Source organism: Bos grunniens, chromosome 13, assembly GCF_055505025.1.
Source record: "Bos grunniens cultivar Pamir isolate PY7600 chromosome 13, Bosgru_T2T1.0, whole genome shotgun sequence".
In the NCBI taxonomy this organism is placed as follows: Eukaryota; Metazoa; Chordata; class Mammalia; order Artiodactyla; family Bovidae; genus Bos; species Bos grunniens.
The window spans coordinates 20,179,047-20,192,895 of record NC_141177.1 but is presented as its reverse complement, the minus strand read 5'-3'; the positions used below and the strand labels follow the sequence as shown (position 1 = coordinate 20,192,895).

Below are 13,849 nucleotides of genomic sequence, written 5' to 3'. Positions count from 1 at the left end.
AGGATGCCAGGAGGGAAGATGATGTCACCAGCACAGAGAAGTTTTATAATTGAGGCCGTGAATAGAAAGGGGTGAGTGCTTCAACCTTCCTGGTGGGGGCTGGTCAGAGAGGACCTCTCAGAGGAGGTCATCCCTGAGTTGAGTGTTGAACAGGAGGCATCTGGGCAGAAAGGAAAGAGCAATTCAAGTAGAGAATGTGCTGTATCAGAGACAGCTAAGAGATTGTGGTCTACTCAAAACAAACATGGTAAGGCTAATACACAGAGAGGGAGGTGAGGCACCAGGGGTCAGCCAGAAACAGAGCAGAGGAGACTGGCAGGGACTAGATTCATTAACTGGTTTTTGATTGACTCATTCATTCCCTCAAGTGTTTTTTTGAACACTGGGTTTATGCACTAGATCTAGTGACACAGTGATATACACAACAGTCTAAGATTCCTGACCTCATGGAACTTACCTTCCAGTGCAGAACATGGGCAAAAACATGTAAACTGATCAATAAATGACAAGACTAAGAAATGCCGTGAAAGACATGAACAAGAGGCCTAGTTTGTCAAAATAGAGAACATCTTTAAGGTGACTGTTCAGGGAAGATCTTTCTGAGGTTTTTTCCCCAAACTTTTTTTTTTGTGGGGGGGGGGGTCTGCTGCTGGGTCTTAGTCGCTGCATGGGGGGTCTTTTGGTGGCAGCATGTGGGACTTAGTTCCCTGACTTGGGATCAAACTCAGGTCCCTTGCACTGGGAGCACAGAGTCTTAGTCATTGGACCAACAGGGAACTCCCAGGAGGTGATATTTAAGCAGAGACTTGAGGCATAAGAAGAAATCAGAAGTTAGAAGGGGTGGGGGAAGAACACTCTTGGCCTTGGGCTCAGTCATCACCATCTCTCTAATTTGATTTCTCTTCCTTTTGAAGCAAGATACAGAGATCATTAAATAACACAAGTGTAGCTTTAACTGCTGGTCTGGCAGATTCAGGCAGGGTTCATTTCAAACTCTGCTCTGTGCTCAGGAATCCAGTCTCTTAGGCAGGTTCTGGGAGAAGTGATGTGAAAAATCAGTTCAGTTCCTCAGTTGTGTCCAGCTCTTTGCAACCCCACGGACTGCAGCACGCCAGGCTTCCCTGGCTTCCCAGGCTTCCATCACCAATTCCCAGAGCCTGATAAAACTCATATCCATCCCATCGGTGATGCAATCCAACCATCTCATCCTCTGTTGTCCCCTTCTCCTCCTGCCTTCAGTCTTTTCCAGCATGAGGGTCTTTTCCAATGAGTGGGTTCTTTGCATCAGGTGGCCAAAGTATTGGAACTTCAGCATCAGTCCTTCCAATGAATATTCAGGACTGATTTCCTTTAGGATGGACTGGTTAGATCTCCTTGCAGACCAAGAGACTCTCAAGGGTCTTCTCCAACACCACAGTTCAAAAGCATCAATTCTTCGGTGCTCAGCTTTCTTTATAGTCCAACTCTCAAATCCATACATGATTACTGAAAAAACCATAGCTTTGGCTAGACAGACCTTTGTTGGTAAAGTAATGTCCCTTTTAATATGCTGTCTAGGTTGGTCATAGCTTTTCTTTCAAAGAGCAAGTGTTTTTTAATTTCATGGCTGCAGTCACCATCTGCAGTGATTTTAGAGCCCCCCAAAATAAAGTCTCTCACTGGGATGTGAAAAATACAATCACAGAATCATGAGTCGGACGTTGCATGGAGAATCTTATCTTCCCAGCCTTCAGGGAAATCTACAGCTGAAGGGCTTACGGTCCTCACGTGCTCTCCGGCTCCACGGCTGCTCCTTGGAGGTTGCACCACTGATTTAGGTAAGTTTTTGACAGGAGAAATATTCATGAGGCAGGACAATCATCCAGATCGAGATCCACTTATAACATTTCCTGCACCTTGGAAAGGTTCACTCTAATTTAACATTTTTTTTCAGGTGGAAGTGGCACCTCCTCCCGCCCCTCACGGCGGAGTCTCCGCCCAGTCACAACCAGCAGCGTGGACCCTGGCCCTGTCAGCGCACCAGGCTCCCTTGAAAGTGAAAGGACCTGGGGTTCCTCCCTACTTCGTCTCTTCCGCATCTTCCCGGCACCGCCCACCGGCAACTAGTTTGGGCCCCTTCTCCAGGCTCCGCCCAGCTCCAGCCCTACTTTCCTCCTCTTGCCCCTCCGCCATCGCCCTCCTTCCGGCTCCTCCTCAAGTGGCCACCTTCGGGTTCCCTCCTCCTGGTTCGGCTTCCGGGCCCGCCTCCTTCTGTCCCGCTTCAATCTCTCCTCCCTTTTAGGCTTTTCTTCAGACCCCGCCTCCAACACCATGCCCTAAGGGCCCGTACTTCCCCAAGCTCGCCCGGTCCTCCCTCCACTCTTGACCCCTCCCCTGAGTAGGCCCCGCCCCGCCCACTCCTCCTCTTTTTCATGCTCGCCCTTCCCGGGTCTGCGAGGCCGCCACTGCCTTCCATACTTGTCTCGCGCGCCTCTCTTCTCGCCTTAGCACCCTCTCGGCCCCGCCCCGCCTTACGCTCCGTACTGGTGTAAGAGAGCGTCTTATCCCGCCCTAGGCCCGCCTCCTTAGGCTCCCACCTCAGGCCTTCCTCCCTGTTAGGCCCCGCCCCGACCTCTCCTTTCTCTTCTCCCCGCCGAAGCTCTGGACCTTTCCAAAGCTAGGTTGAGGGGGTGGGAAGAGCAGCTGCGTCTCGGGAGCCAGGCTGTTAGGGCGGGGCTGCGGACGCCGCGCGAGCGTCGCCGGGCTCTTCTCTGGAGACCGAGGCGAGGGCAAGGGGTGGCTGGGCCCAGGCCGGAGCGGCGAGCGGGGCCGAGCTGAGAGAAGCCCCTCCGGGCACCCCCGCCGCCGCGCGCCTCAGTGGTCCGGGCCAAGGGAAGGACTCGCGGCTGCTGGGCTCGCACCGCTGTCAGTGCGGCGGGGTGCGCGAGCAGCGCGGGCGCAGGGCGGGCTGAGCTGAGAGAAGCCGAGGGGGCGACGGGGGCGACTCCCGCGTGTGTACTCAGCTCCTCACGCTGCGGCCGGGGCCGCCTTCTTCCTCCCTCCCTCCCTCGCTCCCTCCCTTCCGCCCCCGAGTGCGGCGGCACCGCCTCCTTCCGCGCGGCGCGGCTTCCTCCAGACCTCTCAGCGCGGGTGAGTGGGGGCCGTGAGCCGGGGCGTCTCCTTCAAGGTGCGGGGAGGGGGTGCTCCGGGTTCCTTTTCGGTCACCCACCTCTTCGCGCGGGCTGCTGCCTATTTTTAGAAACTCTTTTTTCGGCCCTTCTGGGAGTCTCGGGAGCCGGAGTAACTCCCAGCCCCCTTCCCCCGCACCTTCCCCTCTACTCGGCCCCGCCGCCTTGGGTCGCCGGCCGGGCCCGCCCGCGCCCGCTCCAGCTCCCGCTCCCGGCTGCCCTGGCGTTCCCTGCCCGCCTCCTCTCCGCGGGCCGGGCCTGGGCCAGGAGTTGGCGGGGTGGGCCCGCGCCCGCTCGGAAGTTGGAGTCTTTTGTGCTCGCGCCCCGCCCCGCCCGCCGAGGGGAGGAGGGGGGAGTGGAGGCCGCGCCGGGGAGGCCTCGGGCGGGCCCGGCCCCGGCTCCGGCCCAGACCTGGGGCATTTTCCGACTCTCCCTCCCGGGCTGGGTCTGCGGGATCCCCGAGACGCGCAAAACTGGACCCGCTTGGCTCCCTAAGGACCTGAGCGCCTCCTCGGTCCCCGCCTCTCCCGGTCCTGGGCTCGTGGCACACCTTGGGCTTCTTAGAGGAACAACAGCAGGCCCTCGAGCTGGGGCCGCGCGCCGCACTTCACGCAGCCTTTTCCCGGCGGAGCCTCAGTTTGCCTTTCAGTGAACCGGGAGAAAGAAAGTCGCCTTGCAGGGTATTTTGTGGATTCAGGGAGGAAACTGATGTGTGAGAGAAGTGTTTAATACCAACAGGTAACATTTAACGGACTTGACGCAGGAACTTCGGCAGCCTGTTTCATAGCCTGTTTCATAGAATGCTCAAGACTGCCTTCTGACGTTACCCCCATTTACAAAGACAGAAATCAAGGCTCCGAGAGGTTAAAGAATGTGTTCCAAATCACAGTGTGTAGCCACCGAAGTGTAAAGCCGTAGTGCTGGTGTCTGTTATTTATTTCTTAGTGTGAGCTTGTGTAATCTCTTAGTGCAGAACGGATTTTGAGTCCCATCATTAGATGAGAGACCTATCTCCGTCCTCTCTGGTTCACGGGCCAGTGTCCATTATGGATGAAATTCCATCCTGGATCTGTGCGAGGTCGGGGGGAAAGGAAGTAATTACAAATTTCTTGCTAATATTGCCCCTTAGGAGTGGATGGATACAGAGGACTCCAGATTTCCAGCACACTTAAGTTCCCTGGGGTTTTTGGCTCAAGGAAGGCGTAGGTCATTTAAAGCAGTGAGGTCCATCTTTTGTTTGTTTATGGCATGTTCCTTCAAATCTTGTCTATTCTGTAGTGTTTAAAGGGAGGGGGAGCAGAAAGTGGCTTAGACTCTCCTGCTTTCAACTAGAGATTTATTTTCTTATTTTCAGATAAGGCCCAGAGGGGTAAAAGTGGACTAAAATTAACTTTGGCAAGTGTTCTAGTTTTCCAGTGTGTTTGATGCCTGTGTGTAAAGATCAGGCAGGGATGTTCCTAGGCCAGGTCTTGAGTCTACTGATATTTGCTGTAGTTCTCTGGAGTCTGGAGGATCCCTTTTCCAAGATTGTGGATTTAAGAGTAGTGGTACATAGGACTGCCAAGGGGTCCTCTCTAGTCTTAACTTTTTTTTCCTGCCTTTTCCCTCTTTCCCCTTAACTTCGGAAAGGGGAAGTAAGTTGTCTAAATTCACAGACTGCTTTAGTGACAGAATCAGAACTAGGATTTCAGTCTTCTGACTCTGAATATTTTTATTTCTACCATAGTTTGCCACCTTTTGAAAGAACAGTAAACTAGTTATTCAGGCCTTTAAGACCCAGAATCCCGAGTGAAGTCACCAGGAAGTTACTTAGTCCCAGCATTAAAAGGAAGCCAGGTTTTGTGCGCTGCAAAACAAATCATGCAATATTTGTCCTTTTGTGACTGGCAAAGCAGGCACTCTCATAAGTTACCACTATTGTTGCATAGTACTTTGTTTACGTTTTATAGTTCTCTCATGTAACCATTATCTGATTTCATTTCTCATCTAGTTCCCAGAGGTAGCTTGTAGTGTTTGGTTTATATTTCCTTTTTTACAGCTCTAATTGAGAATTGAAAATAGCAAGGTTTAGGGCACTTGCCTTAGATCACCAAATTAACAAGTGGAGAGGACAGGACGTCTCTCATGGGCATAGCATTTGATTTGCTGTGGCACCATGAACTTGGCTACTCATTGTGATTCTCTGAGCCTCAGTTTCTTTATCTGTAAACTCTCACAGGGTTGTGTGGGGCCTGTGGGAAATGGCTGTGAAAGTGCGTTGTGGCAGTAGGCTAACACATATTAAGTACTTTCCATGTACCAGTCCCTGGATTAAGGACTTGTGTGGAGTATCTCATTTAGTTCTCAAGAGCTACTGTGTGAATTAGGTACTATTATTAAACCCGTTTTGCAGAAGAAACAGTTTATATGACTGCTCAGGGTCATGTAATTGATAACTACAGACAATATAATTTTAAAGCTGGTATGCTTTTTTTTCTGTAAAGGTACACATAAGATAAAATTTTACCATTTTAACCACTTTTACATGTACAGTTCTGTGGCATGACATATATTTACATTGTTGTGCAACTATCACCATCTGTGTCTAGAACTTTTTCATCTTCTTCAACTGAAACTACATATAAACACTTATTTTCCATTCCTTTCTCCCTCCTAGCAACTATTATTCTATTTTCTGTCTCTGTGAATTTGACTACTCTCGGTGCTTCATATAAATGAAATCATGCAATATTTGTCCTTTTGTGACTGGCAAAGCAGGCACTCTTAGTGCCTCCCTTAAGCCCAGAGTGCTCTGTAAATGCAAAATGATGATTAGGCCTCATCTGCAGTAGGGTGTGGCATGCAGTTCCCCAACAAGGACCCAGGGCTGCTTATACCCCTTTGGTTAAGCTTCCCTACCCCTTTCCCCCAACTCTGCAGATTAAAGTTCCTTATCACTGAGGCCTTTTTTGCAGATTTCTGCTTGCCCCTTCTGTGTCTTCTAAAGGGAACTCCTGCTCTTGAGATAGAACCCAGGGGACTTCCCAGCTTCTCCTTGTTTGCATCTTCCTTTCTGGCCATCCTGGGTTTGGGCGTATGGGACTGCAGTGATCGAGAGTAGCAGTGCTATGACAGCAGCTCAGATCAGAACTGCTCAGGATGATTAAATGGATTACCTTTATGAAATGCTCCCTCTCCATGCCCTCCTCTTTCCATAAAGGCACACAAGAGGGATTAGTTTTTGGGTTTCTAAGAGGGTATTTACAGAGAAGACAATGGCACCCCACTCCAGTACTTTTGCCTGGGAAATCCCATGGACAGAGGAGCCTGGTAGGCTGCAGTCCATGGGGTCGCTAGAGTCGAACTCGACTGAGTGACTTCACTTTCACTTTTCACTTTGATACATTAGAGAAGGAAATGGCAACCCACTCCAGGGTTCTTGCCTAGAGAATCCCAGGGACGGGGAAGCCTGGTGGGCTGCCGTCTATGGGGTTGCACAGAGTCGGACACGACTGAAGTGACTTAGCAGCAGCAGCAGCAGCAGCAGAGGGTATTTATGGATCCTCGTTGCTTGCAGGTGGTTAAGATGGAATTAAATGCTGCATTTAGTCTTTCAAAATTCCCTTTGGTTTGACTGCTTCTGTGTCTTTGTGTGCTTTGGGGGGTGTGGTGGTAGCATGTGGTATTTATATTTGTGAAATGTAGTTGGAATTTTGTCTTGAAGCCAACAGAGGGTTAGGTTGGGAGGTGTTCCAAAGATGGATAATAGGGCAACAAAAACAGATTTGATCATGTTGCACTTGCCTTAAAAATCTGATGGCCCAATATTGCTTACATATTAAAGCCCAAACCCCTGAGTATGATAATAAAGTCAGAAAGTACTGAATTGTTTATTGGAGAGAATCTTTTATAGTTAAGGGACTTAAAGTCATAGACCATGTGGCCACCTGGCCAACATTTGAGTAGGCTACCTGTTGAGATTCTGTTTCATTGGGAACCTCATTATTGGAAAGTTTTCCATTTACAGAACAGTTATTAAGCATCTGCCACACATAGCACTAAGCTTGGGAATTTGGGTGTCTCGGGGAAGACAGACAAAGAAACAGGCAGTGTGAGAAGTGTTGTGACGGGAACAAGCACCGTCAGAGAATGGAGGAAGGAAACTAACCCATCCATGGATGGTAAGGGTGGGAGTTCCTTGGAGAGATTGTTTAAGCCTACACTTCAGAGAAAAGACTAAGCCAGGAGGAGAAATCTGGGGAGCTGAGGAGGAGACAGGTAAGACTGTTTTCAGTTCAGTCACTCAGTCATGTCAGACTCTTTGCAACCCCGTGGACTGTCGTATGCCAGGCTTCCCTGGCCATCACCAACTCCCCGAGCTTGCTCAGACTCATGTTCATTGAGTCGGGTGATGCCATCCAATCATCTCATCCTCTGTCATCCCCTACTCCTGCCTTCAGTCTTTCCCAACATCAGGATCTTTTCTAATGAGTCAGTTCTTTGAATCACGTGGCCGAAGTATTGGAGCTTTAGCGTCAGTCCTTCCAATGAGTATTTAGGACTGATTTCCTTTAGGATTGACTGGTTTGATCTTTTTGTAGTCCATGGGACTCTCAAGAGTCTTCTGCAACACCACAGTTCAAAAGCATCAGTTCTTTGGTGCTCAGCTTTCTTTATGGTCCAGCTCTCACATCTGTACATGACTACTGGAAAAACCATAGCTTTGACTAGAGGCACCTTTGTCAGCAAAGGAATGTCTCTGCTTTTTAATATGCTGTCTAGGTTGGTCATAGCTTTTCTTCCAAGGAGCAAGTGTCTTTTAATTTCATGGCTGCAGTCACCATCTGCAGTGATTTTGGAGCCCAAGAAAATAAAATCTCTCACTGTTTCCATTGTTTCTCCAAATATTTGCCATGATGTTGATGGGACTGGATGCCACGATCTTTGTTTTTTGAATGTTGAATTTAAGCCAGTGTGTCTTTTGGAGAGGTGTTTTCTTTCTTCGTTCTCTTCCCTCCCTCTTCCCTTACCTCCCCTTTCTTCCTTAGGCAGTGGTAGGGGTGTAGAGGTGGAGATAGGATTTTCACATGAGTGACTGAAAACCTAGTTTTAATTCAATTTTAGCTTTATATAGAAAATGTACAACTGGAGGGAGGAAAATGGCAGCAGTAATGTTAGCCTGCCCCCTTGGTACTGTAAGGAAAGTTTCAGATCCATGGTGGGATATAGCTCACAGACTTTCAGGATGAGAAAGAAGGGGCAGTGGGGTACATGGGAGTCTATTCGTGGGCCTGAGGATGTTTGGTCTAGTCCTTGGCTACTCATTCAGTGCATGGGATTGTCCAAGCCCCTTTCCTTTTTATTGCTTCATAAAATAATCAGAGGGCTGAAGGATGAGGCCTGGTGACAGAAAAAGGATTTGACGTTCTTCTAGTGGAGAGTAACTATCAAATAACCTGAGACAGGCATCTGCTCAAGTATTGTTAGTTATCTCTTCTGTTTCTGCAGCCCTTCCATTTTCCTCAGTCTTTCTGTCACTGTCATAATGGCCTCCATGTGAATAAATGTGCTGTGCCTCCGGAGGAGGGGAGGAAGGATTGAGTATTATCCCTAGGTTCTAGTCTGCATCTCCCAAGAAGCCATTCAAACTGTTTGCTTCTCCTGCTCTCTCTGTTGGGGTAGGGGTCGGGAGTTTGTGGTTGAATATTCAGATTTTCTTAGGCTCAGACACATGTATTTGGAGTGTTCCACTGACTGAAGTGCAAATCTGACTATTCTCCCACCATGCCCAGTGCTGTTCCGCTGGGGGAGCAGGGATAGCATTCAGTGGGCTTTTGACACTTGCCAAACTCGTGTTAACTGTAATTACCTAATACTCCCTGGATCTCAGTCTTCCTGTCTATAAAACACAAGGGTTGGACTGGACAATCTTGGATCATACTTTTACCTCTCAACAGTCTGAATGTTTGGTTTTATGGGAGTAGCTTGAGAATTTATCTCTGAAAGGAGGAAGGGCTTTGTGAGAATATTGAGAGTATCTCACAGGGTTAAATTCTGGCTTCATAGATACCTTTCAGTGTATAAATGATGGATATTGCTTTTTAGAGTGGACAAATTGCTGAAAAATTGCTTGTGAGATGAATTTACCAAATTATCTACTGAATTCCACTATAAACTTGGAGCTGTTGTCCCATGGGGCAAACTTGAATCCCGTGACTAAAAAGTTATATTCAAAAATGTAGCAAGCTGTTTAAAATCATAGAATAAAAGGAAAGTTGAAAAAACACTGTAAGATTCCCAAACACCACTAGGACTGGAAAAACACTGGACCAGAAATTTGCATTTCCTTAGAGCTTTGGCTTTATGAGATAACGTCTGCTGAGGTTACCTGGCCCTTAAAATGCCATCTGTAGAGACTGAATAGTTCTGTTTATTTGTCAAGGTAAGAATCATTGCTTTATTCCAAGTAAGTATTTTCATTTGGAAGGTCAGATTTAGTGTTGTTGGCCAGGTTTTCATTCTAGAGGCATTTATCTGATATTTAGCTATCTCCTGTTTGTTTGTTTTATGAAGGATTTCACTAAGCCTAGTTAAAGGTAGTGTTTGCCTAGTGTCTGTTGATCTGTTTGTCTAGTTTTCCTTCACAATTCTTCATGCTAGTGAAAGCAAATGCAGTAGTAGATTTAAAAGAATTGTCTCCATAACTCATTATTTCTCTAGGTCTGCTCTACATCTGGGCTTCCTTTCTGGAAGGTATGATCATGCTGCACTGAGAAGTCAAATGTTGTTCTCTGCTTAACACATACCATGTTAAAAGGCCTTGAGACTTTGTTCTTCCAGATAGCAGTAAGCTGGCTCTGAGAAATGGTGCTCTCAATATAATAATGATAGCTGTGCCTGAATCAGTTGAACACAAGAATAACTTTTCTTCATACCTTAAAGGCTCATCCTAAATTGATTTTCATACCAATTAAAAATAACTTTACTAAAATTAGGGTCTTGGGTAGAGTTACCATGATAAGTAGGTTACCTAGCTGCTGTAGCAAGGTTATGTCAGCTGCTTTCCATCCCTAAGTCCAACTATTTGTTCCAGGAATTTGGAGTACCAACTATGAGTTCTCCCTATGGAGAACATACAAACCAAACAGGACATGATTGCTGCCTTCAAATTACATTCAGATAAATACAACAGGTCCTAGCTTATACTTACCTCTGCTGCCTTGGCCTGGATATTTTGGTTGAGGGTTCAAACTGAAAATAGCAGAATTGATGGATGTAGCATTAGGCCAGGAGGCCGATTTTAATATCTCACTTTCAGTGTTTGAATTTGTTTTTGACCTTCCCTCCCTCTCTTCCTTTCTACCTGTTATCTAGATTTTTTCCTCTGTTGCTGAGGTGTCTATCAGCCATTGTGTAAAGTCAAGAACCTTAGGGTAAGAGGCGACATTGTCCTCCAGGCTTGGGGGTGCAGTCGCCTGCCTAGTGCTTGCCGTGTTCTCACATCAGTTCTTTGACTGGTTTCCAGAGTTGATAATGTCTAGCTTCTTACTTGAGGGCTTCCCTTGTAGCTCAGTTGGTAAAGAATCTGCCTGCAGTGCAGGAGATCCGGGTTTGATCCCTGGGTTGGGAAGATCCCCTGGAGAGGGAAATGGCAACCCACTCCAGTATCCTTGCCTGGAAAATCTCATGGACAGAGAAGCCTGGTGGGCTGCAGTCCATGGGGTCGCAAAAAGTCGGGCATGACTGGATGAAGAAAATTAAGTTTCAAACTTAATTATTTTAAGTTTTATATGCAGTTTTAAAATAAGATAGCTCTCTGTTTTGCTTGCAAGTAGAATTGAGGTGTGGTTTCCGGCATTAGTTGTTTTTTGTGTTGATTTTGGCTGCATCGTGCAGCTTGTGGGATCTTAGTTCCCTAACCAGGTATTGAACCCAGGCCTTCAGCAGGGACAGTGTGGAGTCCTCACCACCAGACTGTCAGGGAATTCCCATTTGATCGATGTTTGACTTGTTAATTATGACTAATCGGTGGTTTTTGAAACCCATTGCTACTGCCTCTGCCAGCCTTCTTTGAACACTTAGCAGCATGGAACCCTACGAAATGGAGTTTACCCTGTCTTGAAGGGCTCTTCCTCGTCTCTTGTCCTTTCCCTCAAAAAAGAAATGTTATTTGGGATGCTGTGTTTTGTTCATGATTTCTTCCAACAATTTAGCATTGTCCGTGAGGTCTGGAAGAAAAGGAAACATGCCTGTGTTCAGTTTCACAGTTTGGGGACAGTATTGAAATCAGTCGGCCAAACTGTATGGCTCTCACTGAGTGCCTCCCTTGGTGCTGTGAGGGAGGTGAATGTGTAAAACAGTCTCTTGTCTTCAGGGAACCTGTGGTCTCTGGGGAGATAAGGTAATCATGAAGTTGTAGCTGATAAGACAGTTTGGTTTAGAAGACTAACATCTTTTGTTTCCTGGAACTAATTTGGTCATAAAAACTGGAATAAGTCATTGTCTCCTCTGTGGAACTTCATTTTCTCATCTGTTGTTGTTCAGTCGCCAAGGCGTGTCCAACTCTTTGTGACCCCATAGACTGCTTCATGCCAGGCTTCCCTGTCCTTCACTGTCTCCTGGAGCTTGCTCAAACTCACATCCATTGAGTCGGTGATGCTGTCCAACCATCTCATTCTCTGTTGCCCCCTTCTCTTCCTGCCCTCAATCTTTTAGTATCAAGGTCTTTTCCAGTGAGTCAGCTCTTTGCATCAGGTGGCTAAAGTATTCAGCATCAATTGATGAATATTTAGGGTTGATTTCTTTTAGGATTAACTGCTTTGATCTTTTTGCTGTCTGAGGGACTCCCAGGAGCCTTTTCTAGCACCACAATTCAGAAGCATCTATAAAATAGGGTTAATAATCTATATCTTGCTTTCCTCACAATGTATTGTGAGGAGCAGGTTAGATGTTACTAAAACTACATTATAAAAACAGATAATACAGTTTATATATGAAGAACCCAAGTCATTTGTCAGAGTTAATAGGTAAATAGCAGAGTTTTCTATAGAAGAGGAGATCTCTTTGGGCTGGAGTGACCAGGAAGAGTGGTCTGGATCAGCCTTGGGTTGGGAGAAAGAATGCTGGAAGCATTTTAGACAGAGGCAGTGATGGAGCAAAGGACTGTGGGCAGAACTGTTAAGGGGAAACAGTGTTCTCCAACCACATAACTCAAGTCCATAGAGTTCAGCTTTAGTGGTTATTGACAGTTTTCAGAGGCATACCAGATCACACTCATCAGTTGTGCATGAGAAAATTCCTTTTGCTCCATATCCTTGTCAACACTTAGCATTATCTGTCTTTTTCATTTTTTGTTATTCTGGTTGGTGTGTAGTTACACAAGTGAGTTGTAAGAACCACAGTATGAACTCTTAGCAGTACCATAAAGGGGTAAAGTGATAGGGAAGTTCAGAGGAGGGAGGGATTGCTTCATTTGTGGTGCCTAGGGAACATTTTTGGAGAAGCCAGCATTTATACTGGGCCTTGTAGGACAAAGTGACCGTGTATTATCCAGGACCATCTTAAGTTCTAATATTCCTTCTGGTTGTGCTTATAATACGAAACACCAATGTTTCTGTGTTTGGACCAGATCTCCCAGATTCCCCAGAAGCAGCACCCAGATACCTTTTCTCACGCGGTACTTCTCTCCTCTTCCCCTTTGTTTCCAGAAAGTATGGTCACAGGTGATTTAGGCTCTGGAGATGGAGAGAGGCTACTGTGTGCAATGGGAGCGACTTGAGCAGAAATGGAGATGTGTGACTACTCACAGATCAAGTGGCATCCATATTCCTGCTGTTGGTCAGAGTGGGGAGGACATGTCCCATAATTTGGAGTGGGTGATACCCTCTCATAGTCTCCTAGAGCAGGTAGAAAAGGTAATAATATTCCTAAGCCAATTTGTACTTAAATTGATAGAAGGATTAGAATGAGCTCTTTGTCTATAATTTTATCGTTTCAAGGAAGCAGTTAATCCAGCAAACAGTCATACTTTTGAAGTATGTTGAAAAAGAGTTTGTCTTCTCTTAAAATATAGGGGGTAGGAAGGAGAGTGTGAAGACCTAACGAGCTAGTCTCTCAGCACTCATCTGTTACTTGTATATTTGCTCAGGGAAAAATTGCCATTTCTTTGTCAGCTCTTACCCTGTGTGGTGCACCTTAGCTGGGTGTTATTTTCTATGGTTTTACCAAATCACTTTGAAGGCTGGTGTGAACATTGATCATGTCCTAGAGCCTTTCTTATTTGTTCTGTCAGCAGATATTAGGAAATGTACCATAAATTACCTGGTTTTGGCAAACAAGGTGGCCCTGCCTGCTTCCAGAGAAGCATGTTAAACGTTAGTCAGCTCCTGATCCTGTATTAGGTTCTCTGGTATTTGTCAGGAGACACCGGGGATGTTAGAGTTGCCAGTGGGTCATTGACCTGGTCTATCAAGGAAATGTGTCAAATACTTGATTAAAAATCTGGCCTGGGTTCTAGACCTAACTCTGCCATTTATATTAACAACAGCTGCCATGATTTGGGTGCCCGTTGTATTGAGACACCATATTAGTACCTTGTGTTCATACTAATAGAGCTGATACTTACTGAAGGTTACTATGTGCTGGGCCCTTTGTGTGTGTGTTATCTAGCTAATATAAATTTATATATAACCTTAGAGAATTCA

At 46.5% G+C, this 13,849-nt stretch overlaps 1 protein-coding gene across 21 annotated transcripts in view; it reads left to right on the top strand.

The window, feature by feature from the left end:
- Positions 1-2,391: 2,391 nt before the first annotated feature.
- The window catches only part of RALY (RALY heterogeneous nuclear ribonucleoprotein), a 91,375-nt gene continuing 79,917 nt past the window's right edge, over positions 2,392-13,849 (top strand). For 8 of the 21 annotated variants that reach the window (XM_086332309.1, XM_086332297.1, XM_086332302.1 and 5 more), the window contains exon 1: positions 2,905-3,129. The gene's annotated coding sequence lies outside the window, so the exon portion shown is untranslated. Of the gene's footprint in view, positions 2,528-2,904; positions 3,167-3,502; positions 3,906-13,849 lie in introns of those variants that run through there. The other 13 variants (XM_086332305.1, XM_086332293.1, XM_086332311.1 and 10 more) reach the window with 6 other exon arrangements.